At 46.8% G+C, this 20,510-nt stretch overlaps 1 protein-coding gene across 4 annotated transcripts in view; it reads left to right on the top strand.

Annotated features, from left to right (window-relative positions):
• The first annotated feature begins 5,632 nt into the window (after positions 1–5,632).
• Positions 5,633–20,510, top strand: part of SHROOM3 (shroom family member 3) — a 307,144-nt gene continuing 292,266 nt past the window's right edge. For 2 of the 4 annotated variants that reach the window (XR_014978051.1, XM_085640966.1), the window contains exon 1: positions 5,633–5,859. The gene's annotated coding sequence lies outside the window, so the exon portion shown is untranslated. The other 2 variants (XM_085640968.1, XM_085640967.1) reach the window with 2 other exon arrangements.

The following is a 20,510-nucleotide window of genomic DNA, read 5'->3' as shown; positions in this document are numbered from 1 at the left end:
TTGTAAGAGATATTTTGTGCTTCTTTGTCAAGGCACCTATATGCTGGTGAAATTTTAAAGTTGTGAGGTTCAAATGACTTTTCCAGCCCATGTCCTTTTGTAGTGATATGTCTAAGTACGTAAAAGCATCCACCTGCTCAAGGGGCACGTTATTTAATAATATCCTTCCCTTGAAAGACTTGTGCTGGTTGATTGACAAGAACTTCGTTTTAGAAGTATTAATTTCAAGCCCTCTTTCTATACAGAAGTCACTAAAAGCATTCACAGCCCTCTGTAGACCACTCGGGGTCCTGGAGACGATCAGCGTATCGTCCGCGAACATGAAGACCGGGACACGAGTTCCCGCCAGGATAGGGGCGTCAGATGGTATCAGGGAGAGGTACTCAACCGCCCCGTTGATGTACAAAGAAAACAGGGTGGGAGCCAACACACAACCCTGCCGAACACCACGCTCGACAGGGAAGGAGTCGGTAACCTCCCCCTGTGACCCCCACCTAATCCTGGCAAAATTGTCCTCATGTAGTTGCACGAGTAGAGTTAACAGTTCCAGCTCCATCCCCATTTCCCCCAGCACCCCTCACAGTTTCCCTCTGGGGACTAAGTCGAAAGCCGACTTGAGGTCTACGAAGACAACATATAGTGACCCCTTACCCAAGACCACAGTTCTCCAGTAGATGGTGAGAAACCGGAAAACCTGGTCAATGGTGCTAGTACAGGAACGGAACCCGGCCTGGAACAGAGACAAAATTTTTGCTTCTTCAGCCCACACGTGTACTTTATTTAGCACCAATCGGCCCACTACTTTCTGTATAGAGTCAATGAGACTGATGGGCCTATAGTTGCTGGGAAGAGATTTACCTCCTTTCTTAAAAACGGGGATAATTTCGGCTCCCTTCCAAGATGGTGGGACTGGGGACCCGTTGGCCAAAGCGTTAGCTAGAAAAGCTATGTACTGGCACCAAGTTGGTCTATCACTTAAAAAGACATCAGCAGGAATACCATCCATGCCGGGGGCCTTCCCACCCAACACACAATCAAGTGCTATGTCTACGTCCTTTGGGGAGAACACCATACCTTGATAAAATTTAGAAGGGTTCATAAATGAAACATCATCAAAGGGGCCTCGGGCATACTGGGGTATAAAGAAATCGAGCCACTGTGTTTGCGCTACATTATTTTGGGGTGGTTCCGGACACCCTCCCCGGTCCCAATTAACAATATTCCAAAATAGTTTGGAGTCTTTGGCTACGCAAGCACTTCTGAGTTCCTGCCACTTTTCATAGTCCCATTCTCTTTTTGCCACCCTTTGCACTCGCCTATAATTGTCCCTAACATCTCTCACCCCAAAGTGATCTTTAGATTTGAGCACTTCAATCAATTTCAGGCGTGCCAGCCTACAATTGGCATTAAACCATCCGGCCTTATTAAGTTTTGATGCCTGCTTACCATTTGTGGAAACTTGAACAAAATAAGTTTTTAGCTTGGCAAAGAGGGATAAATGAGAGTCTATCATAATTTGTGGGAATTCGGGGCTAGTAGCTCTAGACTCAATAAGAGCCGTTTGCTTCATAACCTCTGCTTTGAGGGCTGCCAGCTTCAAGGGATAATCCCTAATCTTGTTCTATTTTACATGGTGCTTATCATTAGAGATTACCAAATCGGGTGGTGTTAGGGCCTCTGTTGGGTTCCCGACCCTCTCTTCGTTTATTATCAAAAAATCTAACCAGAGGGGGTTATGATCACTTTCCAGATGCCACACTACCTTCATATCCTCTAGGCACCGCCAAAGCCTTACGTCTACCAATAGATAGTCGATCCGGCTTCTATGGCGTCCATTATCAAAGGTGTTAGCCGCTAAGGGGTCCGATCTAGTACGGCCATTTGCTGCTCTAAGTCCTCTTTCGAGGCATAGTGCTTTGAGTTGAATAGCAGCATCAGTCCATCTTTTGACGAGTGGAAGCTCGAGTTCTTGGATACCCCATTTGATATCCTGGGCTGAGGTAATCTCCTGCTCCTCAATTCCCAAGGGTTCAAAGGTGGTATTAAAATCTCCTCCCACAATAGATGCTATGAAACCAGGAAGGGTGTCCAACTGCAGCTCCAGAGCGGTAATTACCTCAGACCTTAACCCACCCCTGCAACCCCTGGCATAAACATTAAATAAGGCTAGGGTACACCCATGAGGCCAAATGAGTTTAATTGCTAGGATTTCACTTCCGATAGGATGTATAGGGACAACTCTACAGCACAGACTTTGACGAACCCATATCACCAGGCCACCAGCGGGACGCCCTTGGAGTTTTTTAGTAGCAGGAATATAGAAGTTAAGATACCCCATCCGGAATACTGGATCAACGGCCCAAGTTTCTTGTATTAGACAAATATCATGTTTGTCAATAAAATTACCCCAATCCTAATAAAAGTTTTTGGCCGATACCTGCGATATTCCATGATAATATGAGCATTTTACCTCCTCTTCTAGGATTTATTGGAGGGGCATTTTGATTTCCATACAAGGTTGGGCTTATGGACTCGCAATCTGGGTTACTTCCATGGGATGCTAAAAATAGAGAATTACTAGCATCAGATTGTAAGGTACATAAAACTCCACTGTTACCATCATTTATTGCCCGATCAAAGGGCTGTAGGATACCTGTAGAGGGAGCTGGCACTGGACTCGTGGCTTCCACCCAGAGTCAATCGCACTCCTCCAGGTCTGTCAAAGCAGAATATCTATTGTCTAGACTGAGAACACGTGACTAACTTGGGAGTACCCTCCTAAACAACAAGCCATTCTGGACCCTAGATAAATTAGAACTCACATTTTTCCTAAAAACGCTCGGTTGGAAAAAATCCAACGTTAAAGGAATTATACCAAGGGACCTTTTCTGGGGTGGGAACAAGTTAGCAAGTACATTAGGTAATACATCCTTCCTGGAAAAATTAATGACAATACAATCCCCCCCAAACTTGTTTGCGTTTGTGCCCACCCATGGTACTCGTCTAGCCATAATGATCTCCTTAGCCAATTGATAGCCACTCCTTTCATTGATGTCCATGTTGTTGGTTAGCCAGAATAATGCTTTGTCCATCAGGGTAGTAGATGATTCCACTTGGTCGGGTCTCAAAGGTGGCACGTTGGCTAGAACAAGGACCAGCGGAAAGGCTTCCCTGACTAGCGGAAACCCCTTACCAGGACCAGATTCACAAAGACTCCTGGAAGTTCGATTTGTAACGCTGGAAGGCTGCCCTAATTTGGGGGCAGGTGAATTTAAGGGGTTATGAACCCACGAAGGACAATTAGGTTTTAGGACATTATTGGGGCAACCTGCTCCAGATGGAATAAGAGGAGCGTCGACATTTGAGGAAAATTCAGTTGGCGTTGTAGTCTCAGGAGGTGCAGGCTGTTCAGTAGCACAAGGGGGTGCCATGTTATGCAGGGGGGATGTACAATTAGGGGAGTACGTCTAAGTTTATGTTCTAAGGCAGTGACCATCTCCTCAATAGAGTCCAGTCTGCAGATTAAGGGAGCCAGGGTGGTATCAATCTTCTCCTTGATGTTAACCCACAATTTTTTGAAGAGGGACTCGGGACTTGGCTGAGGGGCCGTCCCAACTTTAGGAGCCTTTCCCGGTTGTTGCTTCTTAACTTTCGAGCCTGGTACCAGACCTGCCGCCCTTGTACGCCTTACTTGGATGGGGGCGAGGGGGGAGGGGGCAATAATCGGTGAATCATCACTAAGTACTGACCCAGTCCTGGACTCTTCCTTCCCAGCGGAAACGATGGAAGGAGATGTGATTGGCACGGACAAGTCTGCCAGGTCTCTAGATATCCCCAACGTTGGCGATGGAGAAGATAATAGCAGTTGAGCTTCAGGAAACTCGTCAGAATTGTGGATTAGAGCTGATGTTACATTCACTACCTCCATGGACAGACGCCTTTCTGTTCTCTCTATCTCAGCAGTCAACACGGTTGCGGCTCTAAATAGATACGAGTCCAGAGTGACCCCTGCCGCCCCATTTAGCTTAACTCCAGTGGCCCTCTTTTTACCCATCATCAATTTTTCGGCCCCACGGCCACCACACCTTACCGTCGAGAAAATCTCAGAGGGGTGGCCCAGCACAGCCTCTTCCAGCCCCTGACGGCCTAGGACGGCCCCGCCCTTGTCCCGGGCTTCTCCTGGCGCGTCCCCACGGGACGAGGGACCAGGCAGATCTTATGCGCCTCCTGGCGCGTCGTGGTGATGTTGGCGGCGTCCTCGCCACCCCCGAGGCTTGTGGGGGATGTAGTCCGGCTCGACGGAGCCAGCCCAAGAAGCGTCAAGGGGAGGAAAGCGCTTGACAAAGCGGGGCCCGCACAGCAGGGCACCCGCGGCAATCAGCAAACTTCGGGCAGAGCAGCGCCCGGCCCGGCACTCGGAGGTTCCTTTCACACAAATGCACTCTGAAGCTCATCCTTCAAAACTATACACTGTGAGGATGGGCATAGATAATGTCCACAACTGAGACCAGTATGGGCGGACACTGAATGAACATTAGGGGTGGGCGGAATTCACAGAGTTTGGTTCCGCATAATTACATTAAAATTCTGCCTGATTCCACAGAATTCCGCGACGGGTGGAGTGGGCATTTGGCGCTATTTTCTTAGCGCAAAATGCACTCTCAGATCCAAAAATGTATGCGAGGATGCATTTTGCCTAAAAAAATAGCATGGCCCAATACCACTCGGCGCTCTTGCATACTATGCAAGGGCGCCGAGTGGTATATGCAGTGGTTTCTTACATTTGGAAACCACTGCATATCACTAAAAGATGTATTCACTGCAGAGTATGCAAGGGTGCCAAATGGTATGCAGTGGCTTCTTAATTTGTAATTGTGCCGGTGCAGCAGCAGGAATTTTAATGTATTAGTAATTATGCGTTACAATATTAATGAAGAATTACCAAATTTCCTCTGATTCCGCCCAGGCCTTCAACTATCGAATGTTGAAAGCTCGATTGATGACAAAGAGTGGCAGAGGGCCAACCATGCTATATATACTGCACTGCCTGGCAAAGCTATTAAATCAAATACTTACCATACGGAGTGCTCTTTTATCTTTTAGGAGCCAGCAGCCAATGGGCTCATATACTGCGGCAATAAATGTACCCGAGGCGGTGCCTGGCCGCATTCTGTGAAAGTGATGCACACCGAACTATCTGCGGAATGCTGAGAAACCTGCGGGAGCACTAGAATGTATTAACCACTGCTTGGCGTGCAATCCCTTTCTGAGCCCTTCTGTCACTTTTTCACATTGGTTAGCAAGTGCACAAGAAAGACACGTGAGATTTTTTAACTGCTTTTTATAGCCTGTGTTTCGACACTCTTTAAGTTATATGTCATGTACACTTTGAGTGACAGTTTCCTACTGAGGGAGAAACGTATCCACTACCCACCTTACAAAGAGGGCTTCCCAGAGGTGACGATAACTTTTGGATAGACATTTTTTCTGAGAGCCCGTCAATGCCGTTTCTTTAGATTTGGATCCTAACGCCTTTAGACTGGAGTGATTTCTTGAAGTGGAAGGGGTTCTCGAGGTCGCGTTTTGCAAAGCTCTGCCTTCGCCGCTCCTGCAGAAAGCCTCTGCTCTCGTCTCTGCGGATCCGGCGACGGGCAGCGCTGCCCCCAGCGGCAGCACCTGTTGGCGGCAGCCAGGAGGGGGAGGGCCGAAGTCCTCCGCCGGGCCGGGCATCGCAGGAATCGCCAGGGTCTGGCGAGGAGCAGGGCCAGGCGGAGTGAGCACCGCGCGGGGCTGGGCAGCTCCCCAGCCTCCGCCGCCGCAGCAGAAGCCCCGGCGGGAGCTGAGGGAGAGCTCCGGACGGTGAGTGCCGCCTTGTGCACCGTAGGGCGCGTGAGACCGGGTGGTGCCCGCGGATCCTGGGGTAGTCTCTGCATCAGTCAGCCTCAGGTGTCGAGTCTGCGTCATGTAGAGACCTCGGGTCTGTGCTCTCAGAACCGGAGTTTGCAGGGATGGGGCAGAGGCGCGACGCCCCGTCTCTCTGGCCCACCGTATGTGCTCGGCGCTGGGGAGCAGGAGGGGAGGGGAGCCAGAAGAGGAGCAGAGGTTGGTTCATGGCCACGCCGCGACTCCCCATTGCCGTGCGAACAGGGCATGGTGGACGCTATAGTGCCCGTGCTCAGCTCGCCCCGCGGCGTCCGTAGCTTCCCCGGCTCCTCCGCTTCTGTCCGCGGCGCGGGTGCTGATGCAGCGGCCCTCGCACGGGCACCTTCCCCCGGCGGCCGAGGATGCTGTTCCCTGCCCCCTGCTTTACATACCGCAGACCCTCCCCCGGAATCCCTGCGCACTTTCTATGAGCAGTGAATGCGCCGCTGTGCGGGAGGAGCCGCTGCTGCCTGCACAGGGACAGGACGCAGCCAGCTCCCAGACCGCATACACTTCCCTCGCCCAGCCGAGCTCCCGCACTTCCGCCCGGATCTGTCCAGCAGATCCGCAGGAGATGGGGGTCCCAAAGGCTGCAGAGAGCAGCGGCGCGGAATATCGGCCGGAGCCCCAGAGGAGCAGGTCGGCACTCTTATCTAGTACTGGAAGCACTTGGGGGGGGGGGGGGGGGGGGGGGAGGAGGAAGGGGACTCAGAGGTTCGAAATAAAATGCTTGCTAAAGCACCTCTATGTTGGGCTTTTCAAAAGCCCTCTCTTTTTAAATGTTTACGAAGGAAGGGTGCTGTCCCACTTAGGACAAAGATCCGGCGAGTCTGGCTTCGTCTGTCTGGTTGTCCGTCTGCACTTCTACCTACTGTTGGCGTTTGTCTGTGGGCCTCTAGTCTGACCTCTTAGGGTGAGTTTTCCCACTGAGCATGCTTCTTCATTTGCAAGTATCAGTGAGGGGCCCCAGCACCCACTCTGAGAACATGACAACTCCCCTCTGAAGCGAGAGAGTAGGGACAGTACGCACTGAACACGCAGTTCGTATCCACAGTGTTGTGTTTTAATGACTTTTACAGCCGTTGTCTGTTTTTTCTACATTTACGATTTTAACTCATGTAAATGTGTAATTGGTTCACCTTTCTAATTACAAAAGTATATGATTTATTTTATGGACTATCGACAACAATAATTTGAATCTTGGTACACGTGCTGGTGGAAACTCCAAGTTGTATTGTTATTTGTATCCCGCTTTCCTTACCCCTTGCGAGGCGTAAAGCTTTATACATGTTCTGAGCTGCTGGGCGTTATTCAAAAGGCGAACGAAGTAACTAGCTCCTGTTACTTCTACCACACATGCATCTTTGTATCCATTATGTCAATAATGTCTGGAATTGGAATGCTGAATTGGGTGTTTGTGAATGGTATTGCTAGCAGGTGTGCTACGTTATCAGCCTCTATACAGCGCTTTCTATCGGTATTCTCGTGCTGTGGCGCTTTCTTAATCTGGGCACACTTTCATACAGTCTCAGAACGCCTTCAGTCGGTTGTATATGTTTGGCAGTGTGCGCTTAGAAGACAGATATAGAACGTTTAGTTCAGAGGAGATTCGTGTCTGTTAATGTGAAAGTTAAATGCTTCGTGTAGAGAGAGCCTCATGGGAATTCTTGAGTGTGGCGAAGCATTTTGCCCCTTTTCTGCTTACCACGCATGTCACTGTGCCATTGCATATGGTGAATGGTATGTCACTTTGATCTATGCGCCCCATGTCTGGACTTAATTTAGGGCGTTGCATTTATGTATTTTAGTTCATGTACAGCGCGATGTTGACCCTATTCAAGGGTGCCAGCGCCCCTGACATAGCTGCGAAGACAGACTAATACACATAAGAAGACGTCTTCAGCCAGGTGAAGAGTGGCAGCTTTACTTACAGCTACTCGGGTGCCTCTTGATTTTTTCCCCCATGTATTTTTGGTAGATTCGGTTTCTGTCGTCACATATTGATGAGATCACGGTGTTAAATGGAACGTGCTGAGAAAAGCAAGTTGAAGTGAGCAGGAACTGCATGCTACCACTTTTACTGTTAAATAGATAAAGTGCAGTTTGAAATATTTTGAAAATTCTCAGTGCCTTTCTTTTTACTGTGTTAGCACACTCTTATGCATTACACAATGCCGGGTGAGCATTGCTCGCATACTGAATGACAGCAGAAGCTGTGCCTAGATGGTGGGTCTGCAGAGCTCGGCTGTGCTATGGTGCGCTGTGTTGAGACGCCCCAGTGTGCCTCAGACGCCCCCTCTCTACACACCTTCAGACAGTGCAGGTCACAGGTTGAGCACCCTGTCTTAGCGTCCAAATTCCGAAACAGCAGTCCTTGTAAATCTGCTGCCACTGCGATTGCCCACAATGACAAGGCTCTGCCTTTGTAAACCACAAATTGGTGGATTAATTATACATTTTGGAATTAAAAGCGACACGGAAATATAGCAAGGCAGATCAAATCTAACCACCAAGAAAGACTAAAATCGGTTGTGTTTTATACAGCAGTCTTTCTTTAAAGTACACGTGTCACTCTAAAATGCGGCGACGCCTTTTTACAACAACTCCGTATACAAGAGCACGACAAAGAAAATATAAGTGTCACGCATTTGGAATGAATACACACAACAATCCACTCTGACGTCAGGGGTTCACATTGTCGTAAAGATAAATACCTACAGGGAAAGGGGGCGGGATATACAAATGAACAAAGAGTGGTTGGCACACAGGTGCACACAACTGAGAGCAGCGATGCTTAGTGAACCAGACGAGGGACTGAGAAAGAGGATTAGAGAGTACAAGAGCGTTCCAAGTGACGTGTTTGTGTTCTGGCTGCATCGATTGTTGGATTTGTTGAATCCTCTTTGCATGAAATGATGCACAGGGTTACTGCTGTACTTTACAACTTGTGCTAGTGGTGGGACAAGTGACCCAAGACACTGTTGTGGAACAGCACATGCCATTCTTTACAGGACGGTGACACAACACCACAGATGAAACAAACAGGCCTACTGGTGATGAGGGCGCACAGGCACAGAGGCCACTGGAATGTCAACAGAGAGCTCTCCCTGGCGGCAAATGTTACACCCCTTAGCAAAACACAGTGTAACAACAGCTAGCATAACACAACACATGGCACAACATGCAAAGTAAAGAGAAGCAAACTGACCACGGGGTGGAGGATGTGAAGGTTGGTGACTGAAAGTGGCAAGCCACGTGCGTGTGAAAATATCTGGAGTCCCAGGAGTGTTAGTCTGCAAAACATACATTTCTAAATGAAGTCATTTATGACAGGAAAAACGGGACTGGAATGTTATGATGATATTCATTGTGTGCACTCCTGGCACATTAAATTGGGGGCACAAGCATGGATGAAGGTGAGGTTATGAGTAAGTGGCATGGCATTCATAAGGGGGCCAAGCATGGCTTATACATACCTAGTAGTTACCCCTAAACCCCATGATCCTTTATTGTTGTCTTAAAACTATTAAAGGCAATAAAAGTGAGATATAGGGGAATACAAATGTGTCAGGAAAGAAAACCACGGGAATAAATTCAGCACATATCAGAGGGCACAGAAAAGGAAACCGAATTTTAAGACATGGTCCGCGGTGGTGTCCAGCTGCAGATGGTCTTGCGCTAGGTCCTCTTTTCCCGTGGATTGTGTGTTCCTCAGTTCCCTGTGCCACTCCAGTTCAAAAGCACATTGCACTCTGAGCAGCTGGTTCCAGTGGCGCCAATGTGTGTGTGCAATAACCATGTATTCAGTCCATGCCTCTAAGGGCCTAATTATGAGTCTGGCGGTCCTCAGACCGCCAGACTCGTGGTGGGGCGGCGGTGGCAGTCTTCTGAACTGCTGTTCCCTGGAGTATGTGCGGCAGTCAATGGGAATCAGTATGCTTTGCAGGAACGCAGATGTCCCGCCAAGCATATCACGATTTTCCTCATCACCACTGATTTTATGGAGGTCTTTTCTCCTGAAAACTGTTGTGGTGAGGAAAGAAAGGGGCCCTACAGTGCCTCCTTCTGCCTCACTCCACGTTGATGCTCTCAGGGAGGCAAATCATGTGCCCCTTGTGTGCATGCACCCCCAGTTCCAGCATGGCTTGGGCTTCACAGTCCATGCCGTGCTGGAACTTCCTTTGACCTTCCCATTGAGGGGGAGATTTTATAGGCACCACCGTAGGAACGCCAAAGAATTGCCCGTCAATGACTAAAAAAGTCATTATATGGCAGGTGGTTCTCACACGGTTTTGGCCGTGTGGCAGGGCAGTCCCACCGCCGCACCGTCAAACTCTTAATCAGGCCCTTGTTGTAGAAGAGATCCAGCCCTGAGTCTGTTAGATAATTGCGTGTTGAGTTCATTGTTGATAGAAGTGAGTGAAGTTTAAATGTGTACATCATCGTCAGGGAAGTGAGTGCATCAGCACCTTCGAAAATGAGGCTGCAGGAACCCAGTACTGACCTCGCTCCAGTGGCTCCTGGCTGACATTAGGTTCAGCTTCAAGGGACTCTAGATTGTGCACTGGAGGGAAGGGCCAGATTTGAACCTCAGCTACGGTCCTACTTGGACCTGTCATCCATGGGCGCACATCTGGTCACCCAGTGGCACTCATCTGTCTGAAACAAGTTGGCAGATCCCTGGGTGTTCAGACTACAGGCGTTTGAATGCTGTCAGCCCACACTTGAGGGCAGCACTGAAGATTGTGTGAAGTGACAAGTCTGGAAAGTAAAGTTTTCAATCTGGCTTTTAGCTGATCCTCACACAGGGCAGGGTCTACAAACACAACATCTAAATGGGGGGTTTACCTAATTCAGATCAGTCTTTATACCTTGTGCTGCTCTGAATGCACACAGATCTTTGGCAGTACAGCGACAGGGCCCTGAGATGACCACAAGTTGACTTGCAATGCTCTGCCAAACTTATATGCAAACAAATACATTCAAATCAGATTTTAACTTGAATTGTTCTAATTTACAAACTTCCAAACATGAAATGGGATGGTGACACAACATGAATACCCTTTTTTACGAATGTACATAAAGTAGAAACATGAAAAGTGTCTTGCCCGCTAGCCTACACCAGGCTCCTCACCTCTGTCTCCTAGGTCAGACAGGAGACAACTGATATCAATCTCTGATCCGAAAGGAGAAGTAATGGAAGAGCGAAACACGGCTGTGTAATACACTCGCCAAGGCAAATCCCAATGACAAATGTCGTTCATAGCATCCTCGATAACCAGTGATAAATTGCTGGTCTTCCCCTGACCTTCCAAGGGCGCTGAAAAGTTTGTTGTAAGCTAGATGCAAGATTTTCTTGAGAGAGAAAAATCTTGGACACACACCAGTTGGTCATACATCCCAGACAGGGTATGGAAACAGTACTGGTGAAAGTGCTAGACAATATAGCTATGCAAGTGAAGGAGGGGCCCCGCCCTTGCTCTTCTTATTGGACCTGTCAATGACCTTTGGCAGGAAAGACCATTCTCTGCTCTTTTGCAAGATGTCCTTTGGATCCTCCTACCTCCTGCCCAGTTAAGCTGGGGTGTGAGATGCTCCTGGGGAGTCCCCAGTCCTAAATCTGCTCATTATTGATCCAAAGCCTCTCATGAATTTACTCCTGGACCCAAGCTATGTTTCCTTTCGTAAAAAAAAGACACGCCTATTTATCTGTTTATTAGTGGGGCATGAAGAATTTTGGAGCTTGATCGCTGGATGAGCTCCAGTGGTGTAATATGAAACAAATTATGGCTGAGCATTTTCTTTTGGCCAGTCTTCATGCATTGCACGCTCCACGAATGAGACAAAAACGATGTCTTCCTGTTTGGCTGCCTGATGAGACTAAATCCTGGCTACTTGTTTGTGGACTTTGCTGAAAGAAAACTCTATGGTAATCTGAAATGAATGATCCTATAGAGGCCGTACTCCAGGGTAGGTTAGAGTGCGGGATAGGATGTAGCTTCTGAACTAGACAGTGAGTAAGGGATGTCCTAGTTTGTGCAGCGCTCATTGTATTTGAATTTACTTTTCCTAAAGCACAAACTCCACACACAACTGACTGACTCAGAAAGCGTTAAAATACACTGTTACCAGTGGCAAGTTAAACAAAAATAGATGGTAAACTAAACATAAATAGATAATTTAGACAAAAAACACAAGAATAAAAATAACAAGCTATGCTCAAACATTTGAAACATATTCGAAAAAACGTAGCTCTAGTCGGAAATCCTGAGGCAATGTTGAATTTAATTTGAGAGGGAAGAAGTACCCAGTGCAGTTATCTCAGCGCAGTTGTGAGGTCAGTACCTTGCAACGCCCAGGCTGGCACGGGCATAGAAAGCTGCCAGCATGAGGAGAAAAAATGGATTTAGGGAAGTCATTTAAGACTGAATTTCCAAAGTCAGTACCAGGGGTGACGAGCGCTTGAACTGCATGAGGCAGATGCTCAAGGACAATTCTTGCCTCTGCTTTGTGAGATAGGAGACACATGCGAGATCCCCTAGCAGGCACCAAGAGACGCATAGCAGCATCCTGGACATGCTCCTTCAATGGCACAGCAGGTGTGGTGGAAGGCACCGAGGCACATTGTGTCACTCGTCCAGTCAAGTACCGATCACTCACATGTTCAGATGAACAGTTAGCCCGGGCTGGAGGATGAGCTGCAGGAATTAGGTTCAGTTTGGTGCGTTTTTGTAACCGAGGCTCCTCATCATCATCGCATGGGGTAGGACAGGGCCCTAGGATCTGTAGTCAGTGCTGTCAGCTCTGAGATGCAAAAGGCCAGCTAACTCTTGGCATGTTACCTAAGAGTCTATCTCTAGAAGAAGGGCAGGAGAAGGCCGGTTTGGCGAGAGGCTGCGTGAAGTCTAGGTGTTGACATCAAATCAAACATATGAAAACTGGATGCCCTTAAAAAATACTAGAGGGCGAAGGTGAACATCTGAAAGACTAGTGAAGATGAGGAACGACCCTGTCTCACTGCAGGGAAGAGAAGAGAAAGGTGCGAGGATTGTCACTTGACAGCAGATTAAAGATGAGCTCAATTCAGTGATTGTCGGGGCCTTAAGTCCTAATACACGCAGCTTAGAGATGTGGTCATGGAGTCAAAGTTAGCAGAAATATCTTAACAAGCATTAATAATGCAACAGGTCTCGCCTTTCATTAAGTTAAAACCATTTGCTTTGTTATACAATACCATTAGCAAAGCAAATGGCTTTAACTTCATCAAAGGCGAGACCTATTGCATTTTCAATGCTTGTTCTCCCCTTGCCTCGTCTCTCTCGCTGCTCCAGGTGTGTGTACCAAAAGTGAACCTACCAAAAAACACCTTTCCTGCCTTCACCCCAACCAGGTGCTGTCCTGCAGTTTACCTGCGGTATTTCCACAGCGCACTTTACATTTTAGCACTAGAAGACCACACATAGGTCTGTAGTGGCATCAGGATTTTAGAGTGCCAATCAGTAGGCTACACTTGAATTACTAGTGCACTGCACAACAGGGACACTGCACAAGTGTGACGTTCACTAACGTGCATGTGGAGCGACTGCACGTGAACTACTTATAGTGCGCTCTCGGTAAGTGTACACGTGGAACAAGTAGAGCGCTACAGTGTGAAATAGAGGCTCCAAAATACTGACTGCTGAAATATCTATTGTGTACAAATATCTTTGTCTAAAAACTTTGATTTTCACTGTCCAGTTGTGAAACACGTGCCCTCAAATAGATCAGGAAAGTAACCAGCCCTTATCGCAAGTGGAAAGTGAGCTTAGTTGGCTGTAGGATTTTAAAATACAGTAAACAATGTATGAGATATGCATATTAGATGTTTTATATTTGTATTCTGTGTTATTTCTAGTCTGTGTTTCACTTGGAATGTAAACGGGAGGAGAGTCCGGCACATTGAACACCATTATACTTCCTACGGTGCACTTCGCAGCACGGTGCTGCACACACAGCACAAGTCCACTCAATGGACTGTGCACACTTTTAGCACCTGAGTACTGTGAACAACGGGGCATTGCACATAGATCTCTCATCATTACACGATTCATTGGAGCCCTGAAATGTCACATAGTGGAAAACGCCGACTGTATACATTTACTGTGTGTGAACATTTTTGTTAGTATACATATACTTTTATTTTTTCATGTGTATCTATACGTTTGTGTATTTTGTATTTATGGGTGTGTTTATTATGGTTTATAATTTAAAACATACATCGGATTCATGCAAAATAATGTGTCTATTAATACCAGGTGCGCAACACCCATTGGGCTCACCGGGCTTCAGCCCCCTACCCCCCCCCCCCCCGGTTGTGTGTGTCAGCCCGGGCTTTTAAAGACCATTTACTTGTTAGTGAGGCTTTTGTTGTGTTTTCACCCCCTTCTTAGAGCCACTCTGCCTATGGCTGGAAGAATTACCCCCCCCTCGAAATCTTTTTCACATCCACCCCGAAATTTGGCTCTAGTTGCTGGCCTGATTTATACCCATGTTTATACTTTTCTGTGTTTTTCGGCAATTTTGGCGCAGCTCGAGTCTTTGCTTGAACCCCGTCTCACCCCTTGCATTTGATTGTTGGAATGGAGCACGTGGTTTATTCGCTGGAACAGCGGAAGCGAGAAGTTGTCAGTCCAGACACAGGCCGTGGTGTGAGCTGCATGTGTGCTTACATGTATGTACATGCTTACATGAAATGCTAGCAGGAAGCTTTGTGAATGCGTAGAATGGAGTCAGTGACCGGCCCGGACATATTCGGCTAGCAGGAGTTACCTGGCCCAGGTATCTGTATTGTCTAGCAAGGGAAGTGGCCATACTGTGCCCATACAACTGCTAGGTGTGTACCATTTGTGATGTAGAGCTCTGCACAACTGTCGTGATGGCCTAGACGTCCGCCAAACAGGCGGTTAATTATAGCGCCTTAGGCGAAACCGAATTACAGGAGCACTATGGTGTACCATTAGAGATGCACACGTTCAGGTTTTATATATCATTCAAACCTGGCGTTGACCATGCTTCTAAGTGCGCCCTCGTTTGGCAGTTAACACTTAAACGCTATTTTGGATGGATAATTGTGCATCAAAATATAGGGTTTAATGTATTATGGCGAGTTTGCCAGCTGCTTTACTCGAGTCCTTCCGGATAAATATCTATTCGCTAGTCCCCTGGGTCGAAGCGGGGGATGTGCTGCTCACCATGGCACCTGTCAGGTCCTTTCACGGGGGCGCAGACACTGCAGTCGGAAACCGAGCCTCGGCTTGGAGAAACATGTCTCAACAACTGTTCTTAACAAGCGTTGACCTAGGAAACGCCGTAAAAAAGTTTATAAAGAAAGTGAACGCGCGCCGAAGCGCCGTGCCCGCACAGCAAAGGCGTGCACATCTCTTGTCCGGGTTCGTGAAGGAGCGGAATCAAGCGCGCGGTGGGAGAGGAGACGCCATGCGCGTGCACATCTCCTGTCCGTGCACGCACATGGTTTGTCTCCCTTCGCGCACCAAACCCACAACAATAGTCTCGCCAAGGCGAAGCAGCACGCATGCGCTGCGTTCGCTAGGCAAGACCTAAAAACATGAGTGCAGACACATTGTCTGCCAGGCAGAAGTGATGGCAGGAATCCATACAGCAGTTGCCCATATTGGTCCAACACGTTCTCTTCGAATAATCCTCTAAGGCCTACAGCGTATAATGATTCACACATTTTCCACCGGTTTAAATGTACAAGTGTACTGATGTCACAAGTCCCAATACTTGTGTACCTGGGAGTTAAAACTGGTTCCCACATGTGCAGGGACAGAGAGTGTCATTTTTATTTTCTTTGCAAATTGTTGACAAACATTTTAGCACAGGCGTGAGTACTATTCTTCAGAACGAGGGAGTCTTGACATTTTTGTGTGCCACCTGGCACGCTTTGCCTCTGCACCCGCATCTGTAATATAGCAAAGGTGCAAAGATAAAGTGTTGTCTCATTTGCATTGGGCCGTGTCCCATGCAAATGAGGGAACACTTTCTCATGATCATGTAGGTGCAAGATGTGTGCTGGCACAATATATGCTATAGAAGGGCTGCACAAGCAATTGCAGGCCTTTCTATATTGTGTTAGAAGTGGACGTAAATGCATGTTGCATCCTGAAGGCTCTTTCTGCATTTCAGCCCCTGGAGTCCATGTCTGGAACAGAAGCTTTTCTGCTCTAGGTGTTGTAGAATGGAAGTGAGTATGAGTAAGTGATATATATATATATATATATATATATATATATATATATATATATATATATATATATATTCACTTAAAAAACCATAGGTTTCACACAGGTTATAGTTAGGTGGATATTTCACTCGTAAAAAACCAATGAAATTCCCCCGTTATAGTTAGTTCAGATAACTATAACTCGCGCGCCCGCAATCCACTGCTCATGACGTCACATATTACATCACTCATGACATGGTCAGTGGCATCACTCATGACATCACTGATGACATCATCCTTGTGATAAAGTAGCGGTCGCGCGAGTTATAGTTATCTGAACTAACTATAACGGGGGAATTTCATTGGTTTTTTACGAGTGAAATGTCCACCTAACTATAACCTGTGTAAAACCTATGGTTTTTTAAGTGAATTTGCAAGGTTTTTTAAATGCTAATTCCTAACTATAACGTGTGTGAAACCTATGGTTTTTTAAGTGAATTTGTACGGTTTTTTAAATGCTAAGTTAGGTATTTATTAATATATATATATTTTTTTAAGGTTTTTCACCGTCCTTCTGTGACCCCCTGACAAAGGCTAGGGGGTCAGGAACTCTCTCCCCTGCCCCCTTTTCACGTTTTCCACCTTTTTTCCCCCTTTCCTTTTCAGTGCGAGAGACAAAATGGCGGCCGACACTTCCTGATTTCGACCGATTCGAATGTTGACTGACATCTAACAACCAATCAGAATTTCGCTCGCGCACGGCACCGTGTGCGCACGGTGCGCGCGTATAGATATTTATATGCTTTTAAATGCTATTTTCTCAGGAAATACTGAACAGATTGACACCAGACCTGCAAAAAGCACTTCCCTGACCTGAGGACTACCTCTCTGCCAAATTTCAAGTAATTCTGTTCAGCCGTTCGGGCTGTACCTTCGACTAAAGGTCCTATGGAAAAATGCATGGGGAAAACGTGTTTTTGGACCCCCCTTTTTTCTCAGCCCCCGCTTGACGAATCACCCCGAGACTTTCAGGGTAGGAGCTGAGCGGAGCGCCCCATTAGTTTTGAAAATTTAGCGAAAATTCGTCAACCGGCGCCAAAGTTATTCAAAATAGAATTTTGAGATTTCCTATGGAAACACGGTCCTAACTATAACTATCTACTGGCGACCGCCAGTAGATATATATATATATATATATATATATATATATATATATATATATACATACACACACCAACACCACTCCACCTTTCAAGCGTGTCCATCCAACTGCAAATAAAGGGAACGGGCCGCAACTCCATTGCAGTTAACGCATGCTTACTTATTCAAAGTGCAGGAAAATAGTGCTGTTTTGCTGCATTTGGATAAATAAACTTGCTTTAACTGCAGTGGAGCTGCGGCCCGTTTCCTTTATTTGCGGTCGGATGGACACGCTTTAAGGATGAAGTGGTGTGTTGGTATGTGGAAGGGGTTTACTACTGTGCCGCGAGCTCGCTGCCAAAAGAGGCTTGGGTACAGCAATAAGTAACGTGGATATATTATATTATAAATATATATTTGTGTGTGTGAACACAATACATTACTTACAATTGCCTACTGTTCTCTGTTATTTTAGGTATGGACTGTACTATGCTTCACAGCAATATTTATTTCTAAAAGGGGCAAGTGAAATCAAGAAGTTAATTAGAGTAAAATAAGCTAAGCTGATGCAACATGCTGGTTACATTTCTTGTTCTTAACATTAGAATTAGTATCAGTAAATGCAGGATAAGTGACCTTCTTGAAAAGTGTATTTTGACCCTAACTAAATGACCTAAAATCTTGAAAAGTTTTATAAGCTGTACAATTTAATTATAAAAGGAATCCAATTTTATTTCAAAATGCTAATTAAAATAAGCTTACATTGCAAACAAAGTATTGTTCTCACACTTATTCCTATATATGCAAATTGCCAACATCTAGCCAGCTGGACATGCTGCTTGGAAGATTGTAACACTTTCTCTTCATGCCACAGGCAAAGGACTGCATCGAGAACAACTGTGCTACCGTCACTCCCAAACAGCATGCCATCCCCTCCTCCACCCAGGAAGGGTTTCAGCCATCACAACATAGTCTAGCCAGTTCTCTTTCCTGTGCTTGAGAATATTCCATTCTCTGGCCGTATTTATTAAACATAAATGCGAAAATAAACAAACAATATGACATGAATATTGAATTCAAAATTCAAATTATTTTTTACGATAGCTTCCATAATAAATTAATCATAGCTATCACAATCACTAAAACGTGAAATCTCCTACCAATACCAAGTTCTCAAAAGTCATGGTTGGCCACCTCTCAGGCACTTGGAACCAAACTGACTTGGGGACTTTACAAGGCGAACTCACTAGATTGAGTGAGCATCGGCCAGCATGAAATCTGACCTCCAGCTACCGTACCAGAGCCAGCCTAAAGCCGGGATCTCCCTGGCAGGTAATTGGAGCTGGACATGGGCATCCGTGCGATACCTTCGTCCCTTGACATAGCCACCATCCCCCCACATTTCTGTGGCCGTGTAATGGAGTAGCATCGTAGGCCATGGACATTCACTGTACCGGGAGTCCCTAGCACATCATTAGAAACTATAGTACCCCTGCTCTGGCTTGAGATAAAAGCTTCTCACACCAATTTCATCCTGAATTCACCTGCACTTATTCCTGAGGCCAAGGTTGTCTACCTGTTTTGAGGGCAATCACAACTCTTTCCAGCAGACCGCACCCCTCTAACAACATCTCAGGAAAGGTACTTGGTGGGCGGGAAATGCTGGAAATCCCCGGGTGCAAGTGGAATCTGTTCCTGTGTGCATCGGAGGTCGTCATGGACACCCAGGCAACAAGTTGGGCTAAAGGTAATTTCACCTAGCATTTAACCCATCCCGGCTGATGTTGCTGAATGCCAAGGGGACCTCGCAGACCTCTGAGTAGTCTTTGGCTACAATTGCGACGAGAGCCTTCAAAACTTCAAATTGTGACTACTACAGTTGGCCGCTCCCTCCCTGAACTGGTAAGATCTGGCCCGCGCCTGACTAACGGGCTCGCAGTTTTGGTGGCCTTTGCTCCAATGACTGCAGAGTCAGTGTTGAAGCAAAAACCCCATTTCAAGAGATTAGGTTAATTAACAGTACTAATTCAGCAAAGGGGCAGCATCATTCTGCTTGCAGAAGTATCAGTGCACTCTGTTTAAACCCCCCTAGTGATGCTAGAGCGCCTCTATACCAAAGTGTGAACAAGGTGGATTCAGGGCTCTTCTGATTAGCAGCAAATTCTTGAACTGCCCATTTCACATCAAAGAGCGCTATGCAGTATTCGGAAGACCTTTAGTTTGCCCGCTTCTCATTGGTAAACGCTCTGAATCCAGTCATATGAAAGAGGCCCTGATAGAGCGTCCAGAGAATGGAGCTGCTTTCATAGGGGAGCAGGTTCTGAAAACCTGGCGGTGTTGCAGATTTTTAATGTCACTTGTTTATCCTGATGGCAGAAGGTGTAAGTGAAGCAGTAGGCGCTTCCTTTCCATGGTGTCCCTTCGGACAGTCTCACATAGAAAGGCTGTGAATTCATCTGTGGATTTACCATTGCCGGTGAATGCCGAGCGAAAATACACCCCAGCAAGGAAGAAACAGTCAGGACGGGTTCTGTAGGTTTAGTTCAAGTTTTGGTGGTCAACTGTGACTAGAAGAAAATGGAGCCAGTACCTGTCAGGGCTAGGCAGGAAGCAAAGTTTCTATGAAACGCAGACCGGTGCTACCTGCGCAGCTGGCATCATTGTTCTTTCCAGCCACGGCTGTGGCCGAGGAGACCACAGAATTGGGAAGCAGATTGTGGACCGTTCAAGAGCTTGGAGTGGAGCGTCGCACTCCGGCACTGGTTGCATTGGGGTAGCGCTCATTCTTTTCAAGGTAAATAAATGTACTTACTTGCTGGTACAATGATCTTCTGCACCCAATGAATTGCATTCTCCCACAATTATGCGTACAACTCGCCAAAAAAGCGCTTTGACGCCTCGTCAGGGGTAGTAAGCGCTATATAAATGCAATTACAATCACAATACTATCCGTAGCTCTTTTGTTCCTAGTCAGCTGAGCTTCAAGCTCTGTTAAGTTGAAGCTTTGTCCCAGACTTTCGTTTGAGGTAGTGCGCCGAGTTTCCAGCACCCCTTGTGACTTGGGTGCTAAGTAAGCAGGGTAGTAAGATATGAATGAGCCTCACAAACATTGCTGAAACCAGCACATACGGCAGTTGGCATCCTTACCATGCATTTATTCCAGCGCTGACAAGAACAGGCTCATATTTGTTAACAATGAGTATATTGTCGGCAAACATTTGTTGGA

Source organism: Triturus cristatus, chromosome 2_2 (assembly GCF_964204655.1).
Source record: "Triturus cristatus chromosome 2_2, aTriCri1.1, whole genome shotgun sequence".
NCBI classification, from domain to species: Eukaryota; Metazoa; Chordata; class Amphibia; order Caudata; family Salamandridae; genus Triturus; species Triturus cristatus.
This window is presented reverse-complemented; position numbering and strand designations above follow the sequence as displayed.